The sequence below is a fragment of the Rattus rattus genome, chromosome 8, assembly GCF_011064425.1.
Source record: "Rattus rattus isolate New Zealand chromosome 8, Rrattus_CSIRO_v1, whole genome shotgun sequence".
Lineage (NCBI taxonomy): Eukaryota > Metazoa > Chordata > Mammalia > Rodentia > Muridae > Rattus > Rattus rattus.
Window position 1 is genome coordinate 29286762 of NC_046161.1, and position 24587 is coordinate 29311348.

Below are 24587 nucleotides of genomic sequence, written 5' to 3' on the forward strand. Positions count from 1 at the left end.
GGGTTGCCTCTGTCCCAATCACAGGGCCACCTCAATGTACTGGATCATTAAACCTCTTGCTTGTTGCATCAATCTCCAACTCTGTGTCTCTGTGAGTGGGACATCCTGGACTTGGAGGCCCAGTCTTACAAACCCAACCCTGATGGGCATTCCCCTGTTCTCTATCATTTTCTAAAATGTTGATCCAAACCTCCAAGATTTCAGGTCTCTACATTTTGTATGACTGAAAAATTAGCACCACATGGGCAACACTGACATGAAGTCACCTTTCTTCTACCATGTTTGTAAATACCTCTGTGTACTTGGTGGTTGATTCTGGGAAAAATTTTGCTTAAATGGTTGGTGTTGAGAGGGAAACTTCTTTCCTTGCATATTAATTACATTCTCCTTTAGACTGAATTTTAATTTTTGTGAGTTTACACCTTTGATAAACTGTGGCCTTGCCCTCAGAGACCCTCTTCTTGGCCATATAAAGACACAGGGCTTTCTTTAATGTCTATAACTTCTAATAATTGTAGTTTTTCTGTTTGAACTGACCCTGTCTGAAACTTTAAACTCACCAAGCTCCTTTTAAAACCAAGGTGCACATGTTATGTTTCTGCTTTCTTTCTTTGAAGATATGACTAAAAGCAATGAAATACAACTGTGCCATATGCAAATGTGATGGTGGTAGGAAATTTCCTCTGTTAAACAACTTAGCTTATTCTTTGGGGTTCATCTTCATTCAAACTATGAGAACAACAACAGAAAGGAGTCTTAGGCATTACCATATTATAGCAGAAACAGCCTCTTGCCAAATTCTCAGTATAATTTTATTTTCCTCTGAAACCTGATGTTCAGTTTTGACTTTCTGCTTTTCCATTGGCTTTCTGTTAGTCTAAAATCCTACCAAATTGAACTTTAAGCTCTTCTTACAATACTCAAGGTTTTCCATCATACATTACTCTAAATTTTTCAACATTCTACTTAAAAATCAACTCCAGTGTCCTACAAACTACAAGGTCAGGTTGGTTAGAGCACCAGTCCTCTCTGCATCCTCTACTCCTTGTTACCTACTTTTCTGTTACTTTTCTCATTGATGTGACTACATATGACCACACAAAAGCAACTTCAGAAAATCAGGATTTATTGATCCATAGTTCACAAAGCAATCACAGAAGGGAAGGCATTGTTTTGAGAGTGGTTCAAGCTGTGGCAAAAAGGGTGTGAGGTAGATGATCATGTGGTTACATCATAGCCAGGAAACAGAGAGAACAGCTTCCATTTTTCCTTTATCCTTACAAGTCAACTCATGATGTGATCTTCCCACCTTTCTGGAAACATGCTCACAGATATATCTAGAGGTGTGTCTCCCAGGTGATTCCAAATCTACTGAAATAGACAGTGAGCATTAACATGAACATCTTCATATTTTCCACTTGTCTTTCTTCATTTCTTAGTTTTAATTGCAACTCTAATCACATATATTTATATTAGCATTATGCATAGTAACAGTGTTGGGTAAAATTTTGGATGGAATCTGTACTTTCCTATTGGAGCAATGTGAATTAAAACCTCAGAATTCCATGCGTTGTGGGCAAAATCCAAAAGAAAACAGAGCTGCAGAGGCAGAGTCCTAAGTTTTCTGTAGACACTGATAGAAGTTCTCAGTTCACCCCCTCCATCACTATAGACTGAAAGCTTGTTTGCATCAAGGTCATATGTTGAAATCTCAACTTAATGAATAGTTACAGGAAAATGGCTCCTTTAAACTGTAGCAAAGTTTGTTAATGGGATTGGTACCCTTGTGAAGGAGATTTCATAGAGTTCTCTCACTAAATGGAATGAAACTTGTGTATGAAAAAGAAGGCATGTTTTTTCCAGCCACTGACTTTGCTGGAGTTTTGATATAGCACTCCTCAAGCCTACAAAAACCAAAAGAAATAAGGATTTGTTGTTTATCATCTACCAGAGCTATTTGATGTAGTTGTTATTATTATTTTAGTAATAGCATAAGTGATGGTTTAAAACCCAAAAGAGCAGAGTGAAGGATGTGAGGAGTTAAGCATTAGCCATAATAGAAAAGGCTCTGAATGACATGTGCATGAGAAACAACCAAAGCAACAGAGTAAGGTCTTTGAACACTAAGCTACCAATTTGAATTACTATACATAGAAAGTGAAACAGTACTTTCTATGAGATCCTAACCTAAAGGGAAATTCCCTAGGGATTCATTAGTGGCAAGGTCAGCCTCAGTTGACTGCACATTGGATGAATTCCCTGTGCTTTCCCTGTCCATGACTGCAAAGCTCAGTCCAAGAAGAGAGTAGATGAGTCGAGTGATCACACTAAGTATACTTCATATATTTGAATACTTCCCATATAACAGATCTGGAATTGATCATTTATCACCTGTGATCTGTTCCTGCTAAACAAATGGAAGAGCAACAATCTCTAGGTGTTGTAATGGGATTCACAGTCTCCTGATACACTTTTAAATCCAACATTCATTTAAATATTTGACATAACAATAATTGGAAATAAGAAAAATTCTAAAGGGAAATATCAATAGATAGCAATCTAAAGTGACCCAAATATAGAATTATCAAAGACTACAAATCATTTACTATAAATATGTTCTATGAAGTAAGGTAAATAGTTTTCACAGAAATGCAAAAGAGTATTTCAAGGCAGAAAAACAAAGCAGTATAAAAGAACCAAAATAAAATATCTAAGTGAAAATATAGTATCTGAAAAATTAAAAATCCATTGTGGATGGCCCTCATCAAAATGGGCATGATGGGTAGTCAATGAACTTGTAGATTCTTCAACAGAAAATTTCTAATTATTTTTAAACCATTTACATATATTGTGGTATAAACTCAAATTGATTGTTGTTATTAAAATGTAGTGATCATATTAGCAAACTCTCTTCTACTAGTCACCACTTCTCTAAGGAATCCTTAAACTGGCTGGTGTGATGGGGGCAAGTTTTAGAGTTATTCATTAGGGAGTTGATCTAATATAAGGGCAGCCTCAGTAGGGTACCCTTTGATTGATTTCCCATGCTTCTCTCTGTCCTCGACTGAGAAAGCTCAGTCAACGCAGAGAGTATATAAGACCATGACTCAAGTTTGATCATAATAAGCACATTTCATATATTTACATATTTCCCATCTAACAGAACTATAAGGGTATCACAAGGTATTTTGATGTACATTGCCTTGATTTAGAGCATGGTCCGTGTTGTTTATGTGAACTGCTGTATAATAATCAATTACAGACTGAAAAGTGATGTATGTTCATTGATCACAATGATTATCTGTTACATAGTGATGTGTGAACTTGAGAGATAACAGTATGTAGTTAATGTAGTCATAGTTAATGTAGCACGGTGCTTGAAAGCTACGCTGTTTTGTGGATGGCACTCACATTGCTTAACTTGTGTGCTTATCAGAACTTCAGAAGAGAAGGACTGCCTAACACACACACACACACACACACACACACACACACAAACACATCATCTCTGAACCCACATATTGGCCCCTTCAGGAAAATGTGTATAGAGAATCTATGGTACACAGGAGGAGTAGCATTTGATGCTTTTCGGTAGCACATATTTGTCATTGTATTTAGTAAACTCTATATAGTTTTACTATGGACCTTTTCCAGCCCTCTGTAAAGTTAGTATCTTTTTTCCATGACAGCTTATTTTAGAATTGTTTATACTGTTTTCACTAAGTTTCAGTTTTTTTTACTTGAATGTGATTTTCTATGTATTGTCTTTTCCAGAAATAGTTTCTTCCCCTGCCACTGTAAACACACATGTTCATGTTTCTCTGTATGCTTTTCCAGAACTTGTTTTTGTAATGTAGAGATACAGTGACTAGAGACTTCCTTTATGGTTGGTTCAACGTAGAGATATAATTTGATTTTTTTCTAATATAATTAGCTAATTGACCTAGCAAAAAAATTTAAATGCCTGTTTTTACTTCAGTCTGTAGAGTACTTTTTTTAATAAGTCTAAGATATATGAGATATATGAGGTAATTCTAGGATTTCTTTCAGTCCTACTGACCTGAATGAATATTTATGAATCTTATTAACAATACTAAGTTACTACATTTTTTCAAGCTCCACCATGTTTGATGCCATGAATTTCATTTATTTTTCTTGCCTATAATTCTTAGTTATTCCCAGTTCTTATTTTGTTATATTAGCTTTAAAATCAATTTTGTCAGAATTGCAGTTGAAAATTGTGTGTCACTCGGTTAATTCTTTGAGTCTTTGTTTATAAATATCGCTTAAATTGTGTAAAATATATCACTTTATTGCTTGCAATAAGGATTTAGGACGTTTTCTTACAAATTTTTCACAATCTTTGTTTGATAATTTCTTTTGTGTCCTATAGTTTTGATGTAAATTGAAATGTCTATAGTTTTAAAGTTTGTTAAGACTGTATTAGTTAATTTCAATGTATAGAAATGTTATCCGTTCCCGAGAATTACATAGTAATTTTACTGTGTTCCCTTAATACCCATATATTTGAAATTATCTTGGGCATTTTATGGAAAGTATGATAATATTTATTGATAATATGATCCATTTTCCTTTTTAGGTTGCTTGCTTTTTCTGTCTAACTGCATTGTATATCATTTCTAATTTAATATTGTGTAGAAATAATAATGGCAAATATTCATGACATTTTTCTATATTTTTAGGAATGCCTCCTAGTTTTTAAAAATAGAATACTGTGTTTGTGTCAATTTATGTTTTAGGAACAAAGCGTTTTGTTCCTTTTTCAATTCATAGAAATACTTGTGAAAGTAAATTAAATTTTGTCAAATTATTTTTGTTTGCAATATTTGTATGGCATTTCTCCTTATTCTTCAGATTCTACGCAGTTCTCAGCAGACTGGCCAGAGTAGGGTTCCTTGTTGTTGAGTCTCTACAATGATCTCCTTCACTTATTTCAGAGAAAAGGCTTACATTTTACTTCTGTCTTTGCTTTTTCCTTTTCTGGTAGGTTATTTTGTGTGTGTGTGTGTGTGTGTGTGTGTGTGTGTGTGTGTGTGTGTGTTTGCTTTACTCTGCCTTCAAACACAGAAACACAGATTCCATGGAGAAATAATTGTGTTGCATCATGGGGACCAATTAGGCAGTTTAGAATAACTCTCAATGTTCATAGTCTTGTATTAAACTTTGAACTAATAGATTCCAAATGAACTGAGCCATCAAGTAGAAATCCCAGACATGCAGGGTTGTCAATATATGAGAACACAAGCTCAGCTAGCCTAACCTGGAGGGCTCCACTTGAGTATGAACATCATTCTTCCCCAGGCACCCCCATCCATGTTCTTGTCCTCCTGAGCCTGTAGGAGGATCTCACACCAGTACAAAGCTAGTGGAGCTAGGGCAGACATAGCTACTGTCATATGAGAGCACTCCTGTTCTGAAAGGATCCCCAGATACCAGGGGAAACAGACAGAAATGATTCATGCTGGCTGTGTAGAATCTCTGGGCTCTTTCCAGATACAGCATCACTAGAAGAAAAATGAAGAAACAAAATGGATCATGTTAAGCAATGCAAGGAGCACAGATCTCATAGAAGCTTTATCGTAATCTTGTTTTCTTTATCATAATCTATCTCATTTTCATGTACTTTTCACTGTGCCCACATACAAACGGGAAGTGCCAATGACTAGCTTTGTCATCTGTGTGGTGTGTAAACCAAGGCAGGCAGCCATTAGAGATTAGTGCTTAGAGCCACTGACCAGAATGGATCTAGATACCTACAGAGACTGCTGTCAAAGGCAGCCAGTGATTAGAGAAGTTGCTCAGTAGACCTTTCTCTGAGCAAATAAAGCTTTTATGATTATTATTGATTTTTTCTTTATTTACATTTCAAAAGTTATCCCCCTCCCCACATTTCCATCGATTAATCCCCCTATCCTCCCATCTCCCCTGCTTCTATGACAGTGCTTCCCCACCCACCCATCCACTCCCACCTCCATGCCCTAGCATTCCACTCTGTTGGGTCATTGAGACAAGGGACTCCCTTCTCATTGCTGCCAGTTAAGGCAATCCTCTGATAATATGCAGCTGGAGCCATGGTCCCTTCATGTGTACTCTTTGGTTGGTGGTTTAGACCCCAGAGATCTGGAGGGGGAGGTTTGGTTGGTTGATATTGTTTTTCCTAAGAGGTAACAAACCTTTCAGTTCCTTCAGTCCTTCCCCTAACTCCTCCATTAAGCACCCCATGCTCAGTCTGATGGTTGGCTTTGTGCATCCACATCTGTATTGGTCAGGCTCTTGCAGAACCTCTCAGGGGACAGCTATACCAGGCTTCTGATAACAAGCGCTTCTTGACATCAGCAATAATGACTGGGTTTGGTGTCTGAAGATAGGATGGATCCCCATGTCTCTGGATGGCCTTTCCTGCAACCTCTGCTCTACTTTGTCCCTGCATTTCCTTATGGCAGGAGGAATTCTGGATTAATATTTTGAGATTGGTGAGTGGCCCCATCCCTCAATCGGGGGCCGTGCCTATTCACTGGATATGGTAAATACAGGTTCTATCTCCCCTTTGTTGGGTATTTGGGCTAATGTCATCCCTGTTGAGTCCTGGGAAACTCTTGGATCCCTGGAATCTGGAACTTTCTAATGGCTAACCCCAATTCCCCATCCCCCACTACTACATACCTTTTAAAATCCTGACCCTCTGTACTTCTCCCCCATCTCCTCCCCTGGATCTATCCCCTTTTTCCCTCCTCCTCCTCTCTCCCTCCCTGATCCTTTCCTCCTTCTACCCCAATGATTATTTTCTTCCCCCTTCTGAGTAGGACTGAAGCCTCCCCACTTTGGTCTTCCTTCTTCTTGAGCTTCATATGATCTGTAAATTGTATAATAGGTATTTCTAGCTTTGGGGATAGTATCCACTTATCAGTGAGTACATACCATGTGTGGTTTGTTTTTGTTTTTTGTTTTTTCTTTCGTGATTGGATTATGTCACTCAGGATGATATTTTCTAGTCCCATCTATTCATCTACGAATTTCAAGAAGTCATTGTTGTTAAGAGCTGAGTAGTACTCCATTGTGTAAATGAACCACATTTTCTGTATCCATTCTTCTGTTGAGAGACATCTAAATTGCTGCCAGCTTCTAGCTATCATAAATAAGACTTCTATGAACATAGTGGAGTATGTGTCCTTACTAAATGTTGGAGAATCTTTTGGGAAAATCCAAGGAGTGGTATAGCTAGGTCCTCCATAGAACTATTTCCAATTTTCTGAGGAACCACCAGACTGATTTCCAGAGTAGTTGTAACAGCTTGCAATCCCAACAGGAATAGAGAAGTGTTCTTCTTTCTCTACATCCACGCCAGCATCTGCTGTTACCTGAATTTCCTGTAAGGCAAAGGATACTGTCAATAGGACAAAATGGCAACCCACAGATTGAGAAAAGATCTTTACCAACCCTATATCCTTCTAGTAGAGGGTTAATATTCAATATATACAATGAACTCAAGAAGCTAGCCTCCAGAGAACCAAAAAAAACTCTATTAAAAATTGAGGTACATAGCTAAACAAAAAATTCACAACTGAGGAATCTCAAATGGCTGAGAAGCACTAAAGAAATGTTCAACATCCTTAGTCATCAGGGAAGTGCAAATCAAAATGACTCTGAGCTTTTACCTCACACCAATCAGAATGGTTAAGATCAATGCTCAATTTACTGGGGTTAACCCTCCCTGTGGCCAGCAGAAAAACAATAAACTTTTTTTAACACCTGACAAGAAAGAGAAGAAAAAAGAGAGGATTCACACATGTGTGGACCTACAGACAGACATATACATATTCACACACAGAATGGTTAGAGTCAGGTTCCTATAAGCATGCTCCAAGAACTCCACACATACATACATAAATACATACAATTGAGGAATGGAAGGAACAATATACCAAGCCCCTTTTGCACAAACTTTGCACATACAAACATAATTGATGGATGGGAGAAACAATGTTTTAGTCACACCATTATCACACCAGTAGTTGATAGATGGGTGAAACAGTGTTCCATGCACCCCATTTTTTATTTCTTTTTTCCATAGCTTATATATCCCAATGAAATCATTCATGCAGTATACAATTACAATGTAATTACATTTTTGTTTTCTATTAGTGAATGGTTATGAAAAAACAATGTGTTTTCCCATATCTGTATAAGAAATAACATTACATAGTATAGGTACAGAAAATAATTATTCTCGATAACCCAAAATACATTCATAACCAAGTAACTTGTTATAGATTGACCAAGTATAAGCAAACAATTTAGTTTCCTCAGTCAGTTACTGGCAGGCAGTAATTTGCAGTTACAAAAGAGAAGTAATTATTTCATTATTTATCCTCAAAAGTAATCTTGTAAGAATCTTAAAAGAATCACAAATCTAAACGTTTATATAAAAATCAGTCCTACCTACCTTAAATCTTCAAAATTTATAGCTACTCATCAGCAATTCTTATTAAATCATATCAGGAAGCTGAGGACAAAAATGGGTATAAGAAATCAATCATCACCGGTCCAGCCTCAGTGAGAATCACGTCAGCCAGTGCCGTCATTGTTCTCGTTCCCTGACCATAAAGGTGCCTAGCTTAACTAATGAGAGTGTGCCTTTCTGAACTTCAAGCTGTCCCCTAAGATTTTCTACATCAGAGCCAGTATTAAAAATATCATAATATACCTTCATAAACAATTCCAGATGCTTTCTCAGTATGGTGGTCATTGATGACAATTTACATATAAGTTCTTCTCTAGGGTGGTGACAGGATCATAATCTGCTCCAGCGGCAATGCCTGAAAGAGATCAAATATTGATATTGTGAGTGCCAGAGACACTGCCCAGTGAGAGACAGGTAGCCTCCTTAGTTATCATATAATTCTTAGATTAAGAGGCACGTGAGGGCAGCAAGCAGAGCAGAACTCCATAACAGCATAAAGTCCTCAGGAAACATAGTCCTCAGGGCTATGCCACACCAAGACCCAACCATGTGACTGTGGTAACCTGTAAGCTGCATTCTATTCATTCCAAAGCCATTTGTAGTTTCTCCTGCAAAATGGAACGGAACGGTCGGCAGGGAAGACTAATAGCCTACCAATGACTACACTTCCCTCTTAAAGGAACCAGGGAGGTGTAGTTGTCTACACCACTCAAGTCAGATGGTGGACAGCAAAAAGGAGGCAACACTTAACCCATCTCTGTCATACTGTGGACCTCCAAACACCCCGAGTCACATCTCCATGCTACCAACACACACCAAACACTCCTGGAAAATCACCAGAGACTGTTCTGAGGCAAGAGGCCTGAACGTGCTTCAAGGTGGTTGTGCCAACCCCCCTGGCTCAGTGCTCCATACCCTCCCTAGCATGGTGGGAAGGACTAAGCATTCTTATTTAGAAATCAATTTGCTTCTTCATTTTCTATTAGGTTTCACACTCACAGGATTTTAAATACCCCTTTGTCCCTGCTCTCCCATAGAAACTGAAGCGGTGTTGGGGACCACCAGTAAGTACTTGGTGCACATGCATTCCATGGGGAATGTGTAAGAACAAACAAATCCATTTCCTGCATAGCTATCAACGTGGTGCTTCTTAGTTTCTTACAGAAGGAAATTGTCAAGAAAGATTAATTATAAAATGATCTTTGCTCTCTCTAAGTTCTTGGACTTTCCCCAGGAAGGCACAAACAAGCATCTTAGATAGGGCACCAACCACAGTTCACAGTGACTCCACTCAAGTGGTCCTTAGTGAACCAGTGAGGTCATAGGGAGGCAAAAGCAGCCATATTTCTGAAAAACCTACCCCCGCATGGATTCTCTGAAGTGCCACCCCTGGAGCAGCACCCTGCCCAACTTGCAGGCAGCTCCACCAGAGACACCAGAGAGCATCTCTGCCCCAGCAGCAATTACATACAACTTTTATCACCTTGGGGAGGATTCTTGTAAATCTTGGAACTTTATGAGCTTCCAGAGTCTTGTGAGTTTCATTAACATCTGGAGTCTTAGAATCCTGCATCCTTTCTCCAAGAGGGAATGTTTCTATTCAGAGGAAATTACTGTACAACAACATGTTCATGGCTCTTCTGAGAAATGTGGTATTGAAGGTAGAGGATTAGCTACTGTCACACCGAGACATGCATTACTGAAGTGAGATCAGAACACTACAGAAGTTGTAAAAGATAGGCCATTTCATTTGGCTTCTATTTAACCCCCTCCATACACACTCACAATTTTTCCTACCCATCCTTCATGGAACTAACTCAGAAATACTTATAAATTTAGAAACATTGACATTTGAGTTATGTCCCTGTATTCTGTGAAGTCCTTGGAAACGAAGGCTAGACTTGATTCTTTAGTAAAAGGAGAGCTATCACAAGCATGGGCCTGAGTGTGTCCACACACGTACCATATATGCAAAATTATGTATGAAAATGTTCATGTGTTCATACATTCAAAAAGAATTACCTATAATAAGCTGACATCATTTCAGGTCTGCATTTGGAACGATGAGCATGTGGACACATATTTTGTATTTACTCAAGTTGGTTATATTATCATCACAATGAGTCATAATTATAGACAATCCCCAATTTACCATAATCCAACATTGTGATGGAGCGAAAACAATATGCATTCAGTGGAAACTGCTTTGGGAATTTTGATCTTTGCCTGGAACTGTGATAAACAGTAAAATAATCTCTCCTATTACTTGGCAGTAGTGGTGAATCACAGCTTCAGTCAGCCATGCAATCATGAGGGGAGCCAACAGAACGTTTACCGTGCTCTGTGATAAGCCAGGGTCTTCTGTAAGGTAAGTGGAGTAAATGTATTTTACACTCAACAGTATTTTCAGCTTATAATAGGTGTGCTGGGACATGACCTTTCCTAATTCAAGGACCATCAGCACTTCTATTTTCCTCTGAATATCATAAAACAGGCAGATATAGATCTTCCCTAACTCAGATAAAAATGTTGTTGCCGAAGCTAAAACATAAAGAAAAAACACTCGCGTGTAGCCTGAAGTTCTGCTTGTTGGAGTTTGATTTTTCTCATTTTGTTTTTAGGAAAGCATGACATTTATTTAATTTAGTTTTCGCAGCCTACTTCTAAATTATCTATCACTATGGGTACTGTGTAAGAAAAGGCTACGCTGCTGAAAGAAATAAACTTTGTACAATGTGAGCTGAGGGACACTGGAGGAAAGACACACTTATAACCCTCTTCCACTCATAAGCTTTCACTCACTGCTGAGATTTTTATTGCCAAAGTTTAATATTTCGAGTTTATCACTGTCCCAGTTAGAGCATATCTAATCCAGAGAGAGTCGGATTTAAAGCTTTTGTAAATTAATAATATTTTCATAAAGTATCTTATTAAAATCTTCCCAGAAGGTAAATTTCTGTGTACAGAGCATGATAGAAAAATGAGAAGTCAGGCCAGTGCATAGCGGGGACCTTGTCGGTCCAAAGGCTGACCCAGGAATCAAATTGCGAAGGGAGAAATGATAAAAGAAGAAAGGAAGGAACTGTGAATGTGTATGTGCATGTGTGCCAGAACTTCTCTAATGCAAAATAAAGATGATTAACTATATGGAGATCATACTTTTATATTTACATTCATGAGCACAAGAACAGCAGGGTAAAAGTTATAATGAAATCAAGTGCATTTGTAATTACCATATTCTACTAATAAAATCAGAAGGTGCTGTATATTAAGCAGCAAATGAAGAAAATTCATTGTCCTTTAGTCCTCATAGTAAAAGAACTACAGATTGCCAGATGAGAATTGATATATTTTTGGAGTGCTTTAAGGTTAGAAGACATGTCTGAAAGGCAAGTATAAAAGTCTTCATTGCATATCAAACAACTGAGACCTCAGAGGAGTGAGCTGGGCTAATTAGGAACTCCATATTATTCTAAAAATCACAATGCCAATCTGCTGATATATAAGAAAAAAATTAACTTTCAAGATAAGTGGAAACCAGCCTGTTTGCTTCCTCTAAGGTATTGGTATGGGAAGGAGACTGATTTAAGCATGCAAGAATGACTGTAAATTCCTGCACACGTGGATGTGAACCCTCACTCTGCCATGCCCCAGCCTATGATCTCACCTCATTTCCTAACCTCAGCTAATGCATTTGTTTTACACTTTCTGTAAAATGGAGGAAATAACACTTACCTTGTCAAGTTATTATGATGTCATGTGTGCAGAGCATATAACACAATATTGATACCATTTAGACCCACAGTAAATGGTCGGCTTTTATCATTCCTGCTGTAATTCAAACAGATGATGACATCAGTCTCTGACAGCCTGATGTGCCTGTCACACTGACAAGGTCTTTTCCCCCCATGTATCAGTATTTGGATAGAAGGATAATGAGGTTTAATGAGCTCTCAGGCAGTGGGTTACCACCTCTAAGTTTTGGCATGCTTCAGATCCATGCACTTGGTTTAATATTTGGTGTTGAAGGTTAAGGAACTGTAGAAAGATCATAGCAGCCCGCCTTTGCAGGGAAGTGCCAGACAAAACTAAGCAACTTGCTGTCCTACTCAGACTCCAAGCAGGGATTAGTGCCTGCTTCTCTGTCCTGGAAGTTACAGTTTACCATTGCATCAATTTGGAAGCAGGGAATATTTTAAGGCTAACTTAATATAAGGAAATTACACATTGCTATTTGTGTGAGGCTACTTTGCTGGAATTTGTGAGGTACCAGGATGAGTGTGACTGCAGAAACAGTAGAGTCCAAGTCCTTCACAGAGACCCCTTCTCCCTATGACACCCATGTGTTCTGCGTGCTATCAGTTAACTGATGAGAGTGACATTTGAACCAAGAGAAGGTGGTTGTCAAGAGAAACATTTCATCCAGACCTGAACTAAAGCAGGAGATTCTGAATGACCTTGGTAATTCACAAAGAATCAACACAATCCTGTGAATCAAAAACTACTGTCATCACAATGCAGGACAGTAAACTGTGCTACGACAACACTTTCCAACATCGAGAATTTCTCCAGTGCATCTGTCTGGGGAGCAGCCATTCCTCTTGGACTGGCCAGATTGTTCTGGACTCAGCTGAGTTCACCCTTCTGTCTGGGTGAGCTGATACAGTAAGGAAGACTAAGGCATGCTGCCTTCAGAGGATGGATATTGCCTGGATAAGAACTGGAGTGAAACTGCAGTCAAGTCATGCCTATGTCATACTCTCTACGTCTATAAGCATGGCACATTGAATGGCCAAGCTCACAGCCGTCAGTCAAGAGAGGATACTGGAAGTGAAATGGCAAGTACAATGGGTGTGGGAAGGTGAGTAGTCCAGACCCCTAATAAAAACCATTGTTCAGAATCTTTCTTTGTGACATCACCATCTCTGTCATCACTCTCCAGTCTAGTCTCTACTTTTCATGGTGTCCTTCTTCATGCTGTTGGCTGATGGTCTCTGTTTCTTCTTGAATCACTTTTCTGATTAAAATATAAGCATATTGTAGAAAACTTACAAAACCTGTTAAAATACCCTCTCACTCAGATCACCGTTACCTTTCTAACACGAATCCTTTCCGATGGTGTGGCATGCTGTTTTATTAAATGTACTGTGTGCTTTCTGTGAAAGGTGGAAAACACGGAGCACTGCTATTAAGAAAATTACAATTATCTTGAATTCCGACTTCACAGAGTAATCTCTGCGAGCATTTTATCACATTTCCATCTGGTATTTTCCACTCTCTGTGTGTACATATTTGCATATAGATTTGCATATATTATACTCCATGCACAGACTTACATCCTGTTTCCGCCTCAACTTTATACCAATAGCACTTTATCTTTTACAATTTTTCAAAATATTGATCTTAGTGAATATATGTATGTGGGTAGACCCTAAGTTCTCTATTCTTCAATTATTATATAAGACGTATATGTAATCGTTAGTTTTACCATCAAGTCTGAAGGGCTTCCCTTGTGCCTGGGTCTGTTCCTCTCCTCATGTGCCACGTTCAATGAGGTTGCAACTGGTATTTTATTCCCATCTTTTTTTTTTTCCATTTAGTTATTTGTAACCTAATTTCCTATGAGCTGTATTACTAGGTTAAAGGATATGAATGTTTTTACTGTTGTTAGGTAAGCTCTTCAAATGCATTTCTAAAGAGTCCTATCCCTTTATTTCCACAGCAGTGAGAAGGTTCTTTATCTCACCGGATCTTTGCAGGCATTGAAGGCTAAACTTCAAAAGTATGTTCTTGCTTTGATTGCCTACTTTCCTTTAATAATTGAATATATTTTCACATATTTCTATAACTTATTTTCTCCTATTAACTGTTTCAATGATTGTATTGATCAACATAAACGTTTCATGTATTAAGGGCTTTAAGCCATTTCTGCCACATGTGATACAGATGTTTTCTCTCTTTATTGCTTGTTGTTTATGGTTTTGATAAGAATTCTTAAATTGTGTCAAGTGGAGTGTATTGATTTCTTTCTTTGCGATGTCTCCCATTAGTTTTGAACATGGCCAGTTTGCCTTATTAAGGATTGGATAGTTATTCATTTATATTTATTTTCAGTTCATTTGTTTTTTAATGGGAATCTGTAAGTCATCAAGGTTTTATTCTGATGGTTAGTTGTACACGAGGATCTAAATTGATTTTGTTTTCCTCATAAACCAATCCTATATTCCCAGCACCATTTACTGAATAATTGACTTTGTCATCATTGATTCATGCAGCTCCCTCTCTCACAGGTTAACACTGGACATTCTGAATGAGTCAAGGACCGCATGAGGATTTCATGTATCGGTGGAACTTATTTGGTGGTCACACAGGCTTTCGGTGCATTTTATTTAGTTTTGAAGTAATGAAAGATTATAAAGAAAGAAGTAACCATGAGTTTTAAACAAAGAATCTATACTGAAATCATAACTGTGAACCCTAATGGCTCAAAAGGAAGCCATCTACTGTTTATGAAACTCAGTTTCCCTACCTGCAGTGCCATGGTAATAATATTCCTTTTCAGTGCAGCTTCATGAAACTGTATGATACAGAACAATACAAGTACATTGCGTATGGTAAAATGCATTGCCAGTGTTAGTTCTTTGCTAACAGAATGGATGAGACATTGACTCTGACTTCATTATAAAACCTTATGAAACATGGCTAGTTTTGAGTTCATATAAACACGAAAAGTGAAAAAAGACAGGAATAGCCCTGCAAGAATTTTGCTCTATTGTGCTTTAAAGAGATATCCTGAATCATCTTAAAGACTGTTTCTCATTTTTGTTTTATGGAACTCGAAATCAATGCTGTAAACACTAAGCAGGATGAGTGTTAATTAATGCCATCGTGTGTAAATGGTATTTCATGTTGAAGAAAAGTAAAACAATTAGTGAGAACTCTTTAGCAAATGACCTAAATAAGAGTTGGAAAGACCACACAAAAAGTGAGTCTAGAGAAATCATCCCACCAGGAATAAAGAAAAGAGTTGACAAGGTGACTTTCCATTGAAGCCTGTGAACTCAGTAGTAGCAAGATGTGTAATGATATACAATACATGACAACTCTCATCAAAACAATTCCCAAAGATTTAAAACAGTTGAAGACTTGCTTATCACAGAGAAATGAAGTTTAGTTATATTTTCCTGTGATACTATAAATAAAAGTATCTCCTGGGTGTAAGAATTTTTCTCTAAGTTACAAACTCCGGATAACCCTCAATAATGTATACAGCAGAGGTGGCTTTGGTCCTACAATTTCTGGGGGTCCTTAAAACCAACAGGATAGATCAATCCAAGTGCTAAATGTTGAATCTTTTTAATGATCAATAAAACTCATATTTACCTGCCACAACAGACTTACAGTAAAAAATTCATTATAGGAGTGTCATTGAAATGATGGCTTATTCAAATTTCACTCTCTGGTGACTTTTCTATGCATGGAATTATGTAAAGATAAAGCAGACATGTTTTTACCCAAGCATCAAGCATTTTGTAAAAGAAATGATATGTATATCCAAAGGATAATGCAAGATAGCAAATTATAGACAGCATAAATGTGATATAAAATAGACAGGATATCCGTGAACACAGTGGAAGAAAAATATATGGATGTTGGAAGAAAACATGGAAAATAGGGGAAGTGAGAAAGAAAGAAGATAGAAAAATGGGGGAGAGAATTAAGCGTTTGTAATGTAGCAAAGCAAAGCATGACATCAATATCTAGAAGATACCAGGCAGCGATAGCACATGCTTTTAACCCAAGTACTTAGGAGGCAGAGACAGGTGAATCTCTGAGTTCAAGGTCAGCCTGGATACACAGAGAAACCCTATTTTGAAAAACAAAACAAGAAAGAAAAACCAAACCAAACCAACTAACCAACCAACCGACCAAACAAACAAACAAAAAACACAATAAAAAGAAGAAAATTTAAAATAAAAAAAATGAAAAAGTAAATTCCGTGTGAGGCAGGATCTTGAATATTGAGTAATGAAGATAGCTGGGTATTCAAGCCTACAGTGGAGAAATTCCAAACACAGAGAAACAACAGGCATTTTGAAGATTCTGGTTCATCTCTTGTAGACTCCCTACCCTGAGTATGCACATACCTCATGTTTACCTTTGTATCTAGCTAAATGACTGACACGGTTCATACATGCATGCTCTAAATGGAGCAGAGATAAAAGAAAAGGCCATCCAGTGACCAGTCCAACTTGGGATCCATCCACGGGCAGGCACTTAACCATGACACTACTAATGATGCCTTGTTATGCTTATGGACAAGAGCCTACTAGCATGACTGTCTTCTGAGAGGCTCTGCCAGCAGTTGAATGAGACAGATGCAGATACTTACAGCCAACCACTGGGCTGAGGTCAGGACCCAATGAGGTCAGGTTGAGGTAGGGAAGGATTGAAGGAGTTAAAGAGTATGGCAACCCCCTAGGAAATCTAACAGTATCGATTAACCTGGATCCCCAGGAGCTCTCAGAGACTAAGCCACCAACCAAAAAGCATACAGAGGCTGGCCCAAGGCCTGTAGCAGAGGACTGCCTTGTCTGTCCTCAGTGGGAGAGGATATGCCTATTCCTATAGAGACTTAATACCCTAGAGAAGGGGGATGTCAGGGGGAGGGGGAGGTCAAGGGTGGATAAGGGGGTTGTGGCTGGGGGCTGAGGTGGAGATCACCCTCTCACAAGGAAAAAGGAGGGGGACAGGATGAAGCACTTGGAGTTGGTACCTGGAAGGGAGCAACATTTGGAAAGTAAATAAATAAAGCTATTAAATATTAGGCCTCTTGCTAAATTTAACCACAAATTAAGATATTCTATTATGGAGACACAATATGCGTACAGTATGTACCTATTCCAAGGCAGGGAATGTAGAAGATGAAACAGTAGGCTACTATTCTTCCTATGAGTGACCACTGGTATATCAAAAATATTTCTATGACTTTCAAGCACCTTATAACTACCACAAGAGGAGGAAGGACTCCTCCTTCCAGAACTATTCCTCTAGGATTTCTGAAATCTGTGCTTATTGTCATGGGATCTCATGAATACTATTAGTTAGGACTGCTGTTACCTTCCCAAGTGAAGTGCATTGTTACTGGAGGAGGGCTTTCAATGCACAAAGACCCAGACAAGATGTAAAAAGGCCCCATTGTCCTGCAGAGAGGGACCCCCATCCTCATCACAGATGAGTGACTGGTACATCAGTGCTGGGTGACTGATGCTTGATCCAGCAACTCCTGGTTTTTATTTCACGGTGGATGCTAACTTTTCCTTTAAAAGCATCTGCTTGCACTGCCTCTTCCTGTGCCTCTAAAGACAAGTATAACTGAAAGAAAAATTTTTAAAAATTAGGTAATTCTGTGCCCTATTTCTTTCTTATCTTCCTACCTTTTTTGGTTCAAATTGTGCTTTCAGTCTAATAATCGAAAGACTTGTTTGTGGTAGTACCATAACATGATGTGTTAAAATCTAGTATTAATTAGAAGAAGAGCTAATATTTCTGAAGTGAGTTTCTCTGGTTGACTTTCTTTTACTGTCATATCTACCATGTATAACCCATTACAGGAGAATGCAACCATGTCTTCTTTGCTTTCTTCCAAGAGAGAATTTAGGGATTTCACAAATATAGTGAGAGAGCATAAATTGAACGTCCAATCTGAGCTAGGTATAGTTGTATACATCTGTAATCCTCACACCTGGAAGTCTGGAGCAGGAGGATTATTTGTCTGATGTTAGCCTAGACTACATAGTGAGGCCCTTGGACAGCTGGACAAACAAAACACCCTGCACATTGAGTAGCAGAGGCTGGATTTTGAACTCAAAGGTTTACACTTCAGTTCTGGACACAAGTTTTGCCTTTTGTGTAACTTTGGGGTGGGGCAAGTGAGTAGCTGCTGTGGCCCTGTTTGCTCATCTGCAGAAAACAAGAATAAAACATCGGTAATGCCTGGAAGATGAACCAGGTCCCCACAGACCCAAGTGCTGAACTTTGGTGGGGCTGCCTTGAGAGGAGCTGAAAATGTGAGGAATCAAAGCCTCACAGGAGGAAGCAAACCACTGGGACCTGCATTCGAGGGGTAGAACTGAGAGCCAGACCCTTCTTCACATTCTGCTTTAAGCCTACCATCAGGTGTGTAAATTCTATCCTGTGTGTCCTTCACTGTAGTGCTCTGTGTCACTACAGACCCAGAAGCAACTTGGTGGAGGATGGTGGATGGAAGCCATGAGCCAAAATAAATAATTACCCACCTTAAAATGCTCTCTCCCATGTATCAGTTACAGCTGTGGAAAACTACCACAGCATCCGTATACCACACGACTATAATTACATAAGTAGTGTGCATGAAAGTCTTTCACAATCTGTAAGGCACAGGGCACACAGCACAGGTGACAGTGACTATAATACATTTTTTCCCCAGAGTTTATTTTCCATACTATCTAGTGCTAAGGGTTGGATGTCTGAAGTCTAACTTGTACCAGTTTCCTATCCTGACCTTATCTTTGAACCTCATTCTAGGACATGGAAATTAGAAGGCTATTTATCATATAAAACCAGCTTGTGGATGGTTTAAATTGTACACTTTATGTTTTCCTTCTGCACAGTCTAGCCTCTGACACACTCTGCTCAATGTATACCTGTCTTGGTCTGCCAAAATTAGGGGACAGTGGCCTGTTCTGCCCTATAGAGACTATATGTTATATATAGTCACTCTCTGCTGATCATCTGGTTAAGCGTTCCCAGAGGCCTAATCATCATTTCATTATAAAAATATCATCACAGGGCACCTAATATCATTAATATCAGTAAATATCATTAACATGGATTAAGCATACCCCACAAGCCCAGGGTTTATAAATTATTACATTAGCTAATACATTTTAAGCTAATATTCATTGCGAGCTTACTATGTATCAGGCAGTATAATCGATCTTGTTTCATTCATTATTAAGAACAACTCCAAAAATTAGGTATTATTAGCTGCATGTGATAGATGGGAAGTATGAAATGGAGTGAAATTGTATGACTTCCTTGATAGCCATAAAACTACGTACGCATCTGCACCGTGGCCTCCCATCTGACTCCAAGCCTCAGTTACTTCCATCTTGCTGAGGTGCGGAAGACAACTGCTCTGTCAGTTTACAGAGATGGAGAAAGTCTCACCTGTCACATACTGGCTGGGCTACTCACCCTTCCATGTGTAGTTATTTCCGAGGGGCAGAGACAGGGCCACGTGGGACAAAAAGAATAGAAATAAAAATTGGCAGAAGTCAAATCATCCTTGGCTAAGAGCGGAGAGAGAGATTGAGAGGCTCAGGATGAAGGAATCTTGAACAGGAAATGGAGTCGAGGCCCATTGACTGGCCTATATGCATATCGCCACAGCAGCCAGAGCTTTCCAAGGCTGTGGCTAATGGATGGAGGTTTGTTATACGGCTAAATACCTCAGAGCAAGTGCTGGGCAGTGGTCAGGATTAACCAGCTGTGGCCTCAGGGGCTTACCTTCACTGGGATCTATTTAGGCTGATTACGTGTCCTAATTGTGGCCAGCTGCTCCCCTGATAAGTCAGTGAGACCCTTGTTAGTGATAAGAGCTGATACTTCTGCCTGGCAGTTGAGCCTGCCCCACATACCTACAGTGTTTGGACTGGATGGCCTGGGGTGGCGTCCCCTGCCTCCTGCAGGTGAAAAGAGAAAATGCAGCAGCTGACCCACCATACATTATCCCTCCCTTTAGTCCCTGGTGACTGCCTGAATCCTAAGGCCATTTGTGATAATCACAGAGCTCAGTTAATAGGAAAAATGATCAGGAAGGTTGTAGCAGAACAATAAACCAGAAGGATCCAATCTGCAATAAATCACCATTATAAACCAAGTGACCTCAGTCAGGAAGGGCAATGGTAAAACTCTGCGCTTTGGATGGTATTCTGGAAGCTCAACTTGGCTGTGAACCTGTGACGGCAGCTGCGGGTCACAACCTTGGAGTCATCAAGATAAATGCATTCTGGTAATTCTCTGGGGATAATGAGAGAAAAGGTGCTCAGATTATAAGCTTTGGGGACTAGGAGCTGATTATCAGGAAAGCCTAGGTCAATCAGGACAATGGCTCATATCAAAGGGTTGTTTGTCCCTCTCATCTTGCAGGAAAGACTCTCGTGAGACTAGTATGGCAAGCCTGTCACAGTGAGTGACATGCCTAGCTCTTCCTCCCACACAGTGTTCCATGTATTTCTTCTAATTAGAATTAGCCTTTAATTGAAAGCTATGCGTTCCAAAATCCTATCCTTTTATATATGGTAAACAGAACTGAAAATGTATAGGTTTCTTATCAAATTAATGAAATTTAAATGTGACATTATGCTAACATGTATGGCAACTGACTAGAGTGTATTTATTTGTAAAGTGAGTCAGCAGTGGATGTCTTACTCAGAAAGAACAGACAGACACACCCATATACACCCACACACTCACAGACACACATACACATACAGAGAGAGAGAGAGAGAGAGAGAGAGAGAGAGAGAGAGAGAGAGAGAATGTAAGGGGTAAGGGGAGAAGAGGGAGAGGGACAAAAAGAGGATGGGGAGGAGGAATCGGGGAGAGAATGAAGAGGAGAAACTCTGTTTTAATTTTTGCAAGATCAATATGTCACATATTTGACCTATTCCAAAAAGAAACTTAGTAGAGAAATAAATCATAATTTGATCTCAAGTAGCCCTGTCCCTTACCATATGTTCTCCATATGCTGAGAGTTTGAGAGGCTAAGAGGTGGGACTTGGTGAGATGAACTGACTAAATCTTCCCTACAATTTTCTCAAACAATATTACAATTAAACGGCAGGACAAAAGCAATCTTAGACTACAACAGGAAATACAATTCCTGGTCATTGAAATAGTACTTTTAGGTTTCATAATTCAGCGGTGTCACTGCAGGTGGTGGTGTTCATGTGGGTCATGCCCTTCAAAGCCTGTGTAGATTATGTAAGTCCTCCCAGTCCATTCTTACCCCAGTCATGCTCGCACTGTCCAATCTCACATAGGGGCTTACATGAGTTTGGTGTGGGCTCTTCAGTTTGGGTTCTAGAAAAGTTGGTTAGAAAACATGGGCCATGCAGGTCTTCATTTAGAAATTGATATCAGGGTCCTTTCAGTCCCACAGTTAAAGATTGATGGGGAATCACAAGAAGACCGTGTTTGAAATGACACTTACCCAATGGTAAACTTAATAACTTTAATTCCTTTCCCTTTATCTAGTCACTTTCTACCTAAGATACTGTTCTTGCTCCTTTGCACCAACCACCAATAAATTACATAAGTTGTTCCATGCTGGGACTAGAGGGACACTTGAACGGTATCTGTAGAATTCCATCTCCTATGTTGTAAGAAATGATGCAAGGAATAAGAAATAACAAGGGCACACAAAGGCTCCATGGAGTCTGAACTGTGAGAGAACCATTCTTGGATGTTTTCGAAGGCTACTAGTGGTCTCATCACCCTGACAACATCTCTCTGTAAACAAATCAGAAGAGTTAAAGATATCGGATACCAAGAAAACAGAGGGACTTTCCTTTTTGTATTTCTCCCTATCACGGTGTTAGTTAGGGCATTTGAGTTTAATCTCCTGCAGCTGAAGTCACTAAGAGAAGAGATTTAGTCTGCGATGTCCCTCCATGTTAGCAGCTTGGATCATGACCTGGATGTCCACTTTTTCAAGCCATATTCCAAACGAAACACTATGCTGAAAGAACACTAAAAAGGTGGGTGTTTTGTCTTCTTTGTTCCCCTTTATAAATTTATAGGGAACCTGTGCATGCATCTACACGTAAATATAGAAAACACGTCTGTTTGCTATATTACTGTGCAAGGCATCTGGGCTGTTTTGTCAAATATTTCAGAAATAACAAAGACCTGAGAGCCACAGACTATGTAAAGATCCTTTCTGTCAAGGTCAAGACAAGGACGCAAGGCTGATGGAAGCAGAAATAAGGAGAATGCCACCCTAGGAACCTTTAGCAGAGCAGGCCACAGCCCACACTGAACCTGCTGCCCCCACTGCAGTGTGATTAACGCACCCTCTCTCGCAGACCATTTTTGTTTGAAAATCTATGAAGCCACTTAACTAACCACCTTCACCATGCACTCGTGAAGAAAAAAGAACAGAATTCTTCAGCCCGCACTATACTTCATGTCTTCCTTTCTCCCACACTTGAAGGGTCTCCAATTTCTTAAATGGCTTTTAGTAATTTGTGTGGCTTTCATCCCAGCCTCTCCAGAGATGTCTTGTCAGACAACAGCACTTGGCAACTCCGTTGTCTTCTCCCCTCACAGGGTTACATTATTTTTTATTTCTTACCTCCACTTCTTTCTAAATGGTGTCATTGGAGACTGACAGAAGCCTGAAATGATTTGTTAGGATTCCTCAGGCAGTAAATACCTCTTCAGACTACAGCAGAGTAATATCTGAGTTATGGCTTTCCAAAGTGGAAATTTTTTTCTTAATGTTTGAAATATAATCTTAAGAGAGGAAAAATGCAAAACAATATGTAAATTGCAATTGGTAAAATGTGTTTGCATGAAGATAGACCCTGGGAAATTATAGAGGCCTCAAAAGTTGTTTTGGATGGTGAAATTAGGTAAGGGTAATTGTTGTTTATTTTCTCATGCTATTACTTGTAACAGTATCTTTTTTTTGTTGTTGTTTTTTTTTTTTTTGAGTTCCAAAATATTTCTAAGCTTGTCAGTTCCTAGGCTAAATTAAATTCACCCAATGAGTATAAATAGAACTGGGGTTCGGTCTTATTTCTCAATGGCCTTATCCTGAATTATAAGCATAATATAGCTCGTTTTTCCCCATTATTAAGCAAAATTCTATTAAAGATCAGTAAAGGAAGAGGATCTGGGATAAGTAAATATCAAATTGCTTAAGTCCCAAGGGAATCTGAAAATCACTATTGACCATTCAAAATGATATCTTCTCCGGGCTTGGTACAGCATTGAAAGCTGCACCAATTACCTCTGTCTTCCATGTTGGCTTACACAGATCATTACCAAGTACAGAGACACTAAACAGGAGAAAGAGTAAGGACGGGATCGTGGGGTAGCTTCGGAGATTCTGTGCTCTGATTTTATTTCGAAAGTAAAATACAAGGAACAACCGAAGATACATGGCTCTTCCTTTTCATGCTCTTTCTCTCAGCATCAGCACTCCTTTCTTTATTACTAGGTTTTACCTAGGCTCAGAATATCTCTCCTTTAGCAGGGGGAAGACAAACCTGCCTCTCTCTTTATGTTTTATCCTCTTAGATTTGGGTACTTTGTGTCTCAATTCTGATCATTCCATAACCCAAGAGAACTTAAAAGAGCTCAGAAGATTGCCTTTAAAGCAGTCCTTCTAGATGGCTGGTGAGCTACTGAAGTTGCTCCATTACTACCATTGCTGCCTTTTTCTCTCCAATGGAAAAGCCTCTTCCCTAGACTATCAAGAATAAATATGTAGGTTCTGGGGAGTATGGGGTTCCAAGCAAGGTTAATATAGTCTAGTGGGGCTCCTTCATAGCAAAAAAAGCATATAGGTTTCTAGTGAGAAGATTTCTACTCATAGCTATGTCTTCATACCCAACTCAGAAAGGTTGAGCGCGCACCTGTCCACAATAGGTCTCTGAGCCTCCACTTGGTTCTTGTTAGGGACATCGTGTCTTGATGGAGCCTTCGTCCTTCCCTGAGCTCCAGGCAACAGATACTCCAGGATCTCTGCCTTGTTTCCATCTCTGACTCTTCTCTCTGACTGTCCAGAAGCCCTTTTGGTCAAAATGCCTTTGCCTTATCAGTAGAAAGGAGACGCAATTCTATCTGATAGCAGATAAAGAAACTTGGGGTTTGTTAAGTTTTTTATTTGCTCCAGCAATTACTTATTGAGATAAGGAAAAGACTTTAAAAGTATGGATCTCTTTACATAGATATAATAAAAAAAGAATAGACCAGCTCTGGGCATCTTTCTTATTATTGGCTCTTGGATGCCTTCCCAACATACCAAATGTCCCCATAGCAGTGTAGGATT